At 41.7% G+C, this 4,041-nt stretch overlaps 1 pseudogene; it reads left to right on the top strand.

The window, feature by feature from the left end:
* Positions 1–863: 863 nt before the first annotated feature.
* Positions 864–2,476, top strand: LOC128572076 (E3 ubiquitin-protein ligase XIAP-like; annotated as a pseudogene).
* The last annotated feature ends 1,565 nt before the right edge of the window (positions 2,477–4,041 follow it).

Here is a 4,041-nt window from a genome sequence, read left to right as displayed (position 1 = left end):
AGAGGCCTCAGAAGGACAAATAATAGGAGTAGTATTGAAAAGAAAGGATGTATTAACTGGGTTGGTGGCTAGAGATTAAGAATGGGAGAGATTTGACCGTGTGTGGTGGCTCATGCCTGTAATCCGAGCATCCTGGGAGGAGGAGACAGGTGGATCGCCTGAGCTCAGGAGTTTGAGACCAGCTGAAGCAAGAGTGAGGCACGGGCTCTAAAAATAGCTGGGTGTCGTGGTGGGTGCCTGTAGTCCCAGCTACTTGGGAGGCCGAGGTAAGAGAATCTCTTGAGGCCAAGAGTTTGAGGTTGCTGTGAACTACGGCGCCCCAGTATTCTACAAAGGGTGTCAAAGTGAGACTTTGTCTCAAAAACAAAAAAAAAGAACAACAGAGACTTGAAGTTCTTTGAACATTGGAAAAAAAAATTTTTTTTTAAGATAGCCTCTCACTTTATCATCTATCTATCATGGGGTAGAGTGCCGTGGCATCATAGCTCACAGCGACAAACTCTTGGGCTCGAGCAGTCCTCTTGCCTCAGCCTCACCAAGTAACTGGAACTATAGGCATGTACCATTATGCCCGGCTAGTTTTTTCTGTTTTTAGTAGAGACGGGGTCTTGTGCATGCTGACTACTGGGAACTCCTGAGCTCAAGAAATCCACCTGCAAGGATACTGCCAGGACCCAGTGGCACAGCCTGGTCTGGGAGACGGACAGACCACGCCTGGTGTCTTTTTGGAGTCCCTGACATGGCCATACTTGGGGGTTTCCAGACTCGGGGTTTCTCCAGGCATGGGCTGGCTGGTGGAGGCGCATGAGGGAGATGCAGGGACTTCTGTTTCCATCACCTAGAAAAGGTGAACAAGTCCTATTTTTAAGAGAAGATGACTTTTAAGAGTTTTGAAGGATCTAAAACTTGTATACCTGCAGACGTCAATAAGGATGAAGAATTGGTAGAAGAGTTTATGGATTAAAAACTTTTGCTAATTTTCCAAATAGCAGTCCTGTTTCAGCGTCAACACTGGCACAAGTAGGTTTTCTTTATACTGGTGAAGGAGATACCGTGCGGTGCTTTAGTTGTCATGCAGCAGTAGATAGATGGCCACATGGAGACTCAGCAGTTGGAAGACACAGGAAAGTGTCCCCAAATTGCAGGTTTATCAACAGTTTTTCTTTTGAAAATAGCACCATCCACCCTACAAATCCTGTGTCTAGAATGGTCAGTACAAAGTTGAAAACTATCTGGGAAACAGAAATCTTTTTGGCTTAGACAGGCCATCTGAGACTCAGGCAGACTATCTTCTGAGAACTGGACAGGTTGTAGATATATCAGACACCATTTACCCAACGAATCCTGCCAAGTGTAGTGAAGAAGCTAGATTAAAGTCATTCCAGAATTGGCCAGGCTATGCCCACTTAACCCCAAGAGAGTCAGCTGGTGCTGGACTCTACTACACAGGTCTTGATGATCAAGGGCAGTGTTTTTGTTGTGGTAAAAAACTGAAAAATTGGGAACCTTGCGATTGCCTGGTCAGAACACAGCCAACACTTTCCTAATTGCTTCTTTGTTTTGGGCCGGAACATTAGTACTAGAAGTGAATCTGATGTTGTGAGTTCTGAAAGGAATTGCCCCAATTCAACTAATCTTCCAAGAAATCCATCTATGGGAGATTATGAAGCACGGATCATTGCTTTTGGGACGTGGATATACTCAATTAACAAGGAGCAGCTTGCGAGAGCTGGATCTTACGCTCTAGGGGAGAAGGTGGTAAAGTGCTTTCACTGTGGAGGAGGACTAACGGATGGGAAGCCCAGTGAAGACCCTTGGGAAGAACACGCTAAGTGGTATCCAGGGTGTAAATATCTGTTAGAAGAGAAAGGAAAAGAATATATAAACAATATCCATTTAACCCATTCACTTGAGGAGTCTCTGGCAACAACTGCTGAAAAAACACCATCACTAACTAAAAGAATTGATGATACCATCTTCCGAATCCTCTGGTACAAGAAGCTTTACGAATGGGATTCAGTTTCAAGGACATTAAGAAAATAATGGAAGAAAAAAATTCAGACATCTGGGAGCAACTATAAATCAGTTGAGGTTCTGATTGCAGACCTAGTGAGTGCTCAGAAAGACAGTACACAAGATAAATCAAGTCAGACTTCATTGCAGAAAGAGATTAGTACTGAAGAGCAGCTAAGACACCTACAAGCTTTGCAAAATCTGTATGGACAGAAATATTGCTGTGGCTTTTATTCCTTGCGGACATCTCATCACTTGTAAACAATGTGCTGAAGCCGTTGACAAATGTCCCATGTGCTACACGCTCATTATTTTCTTTTTTTTTTTTTTTTTTTTTTTTAATTTGGCCGGGGCTGGGCTTGAACCCACCACCTCCGGCATATGGGACCAGCGCCCTACCCGCTGAGCCACAGGTGCCGCCCACACGCTCATTATTTTCAAGCAAAAAATGTTTATGTCTTGATCTAACTCCATAGTAGGCATGTAATTTTTTATTTTATTTTACAGTTTTTGGCCGGGGCTGGGCTTGAACCCACCACCTCTAGCATATGGGGCCAGTGCCTTACTCCTTTGAGCCACAGGCGCTGCCTACATGTTATGTTCTTATTAACCTGATTGAATGTGTGATGTGAACCGACTTTAAGTAATCAGCATTGAATTCCATTAGCATTTACTGCCAAGTAGAAAAAAATGTAAATGGCAGTGTCTTAGTTGTCAATCTATGCTTTGGATTTCTGGAGTTTGGGGGGTATTAGCTGTGTTATTTATCCAATTTTCTTTATTGTCATTTAATTAAAACTCCAAAAAGCATTATGTTATGTGTATAACTGATAACAATGTGTAGTATACTGACTTAGTTTCTCAGTGTAAGTTAATCATCTGGATTTTTTACTCTTATCAGATAGGCTTAACAAATGGAGCATTCTGTATGAATGTGGAGATGAGAGTTAATCTCCCCAATCACATAATTTGTTATGTGTGAAAAGGAATGAACTGTTCCATGCTGGTGGAAAGATGTGGAGATTATTCTTAGATGTTTGTCTTTGTGTTTTAGGAGTCTGTCCATTTCTTTTAAAATTATAAACATATACTTGTATGAACAATTTTTTTTTTTTTTGAGACAGAGCCTCAAGCTGTCACCCTGGGTAGAGTGCTGTGGCATCACAGCTCACAGCAACCTCCAACTCCTGGGCTTAAACGAGTCTCCTGCCTCAGCCTCCCAAGTAGATGGGACTACAGGTGACCGCCACAATGCCTGGCTATTTTTTGGTTGCAGCCGTCATTGTTGTTTGGCGGGCCTGGGCTGGATTCCAACCCGCCAGCTCAGGTGTATGTGGCTGGTGCCTTATCCGCTTGAGCCACAGGCGCCGAGCCAGTATGAACAATTTTTAAAAGTAATTTTGCCATTTTTGAAAGAGTGTTTAATGATAGAATACCACCTAGCCAACATGTACTGACATGGAACGATATCAAAGATATATAAAATGTAATAGGCAAAACACTATGTATAGTATGAAAAGTCAAGGTGTATGTGTTTTGTGTATGTATAGAACAAAAGATTTGGAAATATTTGCACCAAACTGTTCAATGTGGTTTCTCTTGAGGGGGGAGGGAGGTGGGTCCCAGAAGGAGTTTGCAGGAGTCTTTCACTTTCTTTTTTTAATTTTGTTCTGTTTCAAGTGTTTATAAGTATGCATTACTTTTGTAATCAGAATATTTAGAAAGTATTTTACTGATTTAAAGGCTTAGGCATGTTCAAACGCCTGCAAAACTACTTATTGCTCAGCTTTAGTTTTTCTAATCCAAGAAAGCAGGGTAGTCAACCTTTTTGGTGCCAATGTGACATTTAAATGTTTTTATGTTTTTCCTGCTTTGTGGATGAGAACTATTTCTGAGTGATAGTTTTCTGACAGGTAGACCATGTCTTCTTATCTTGTTTCAAAAGAAATATTTCTCATTTTGTAAAATGAGATTAAAAAAAAAAATAAGGAAGAAAGAAATCCACCTGCCTTGGCCTCCTAGAGTGCT

Source organism: Nycticebus coucang, chromosome 19, assembly GCF_027406575.1.
Source record: "Nycticebus coucang isolate mNycCou1 chromosome 19, mNycCou1.pri, whole genome shotgun sequence".
In the NCBI taxonomy this organism is placed as follows: Eukaryota; Metazoa; Chordata; class Mammalia; order Primates; family Lorisidae; genus Nycticebus; species Nycticebus coucang.
The sequence above is the reverse complement of the archived record's forward strand: the minus strand, read 5'-3'. Positions and strand labels throughout refer to the sequence as shown.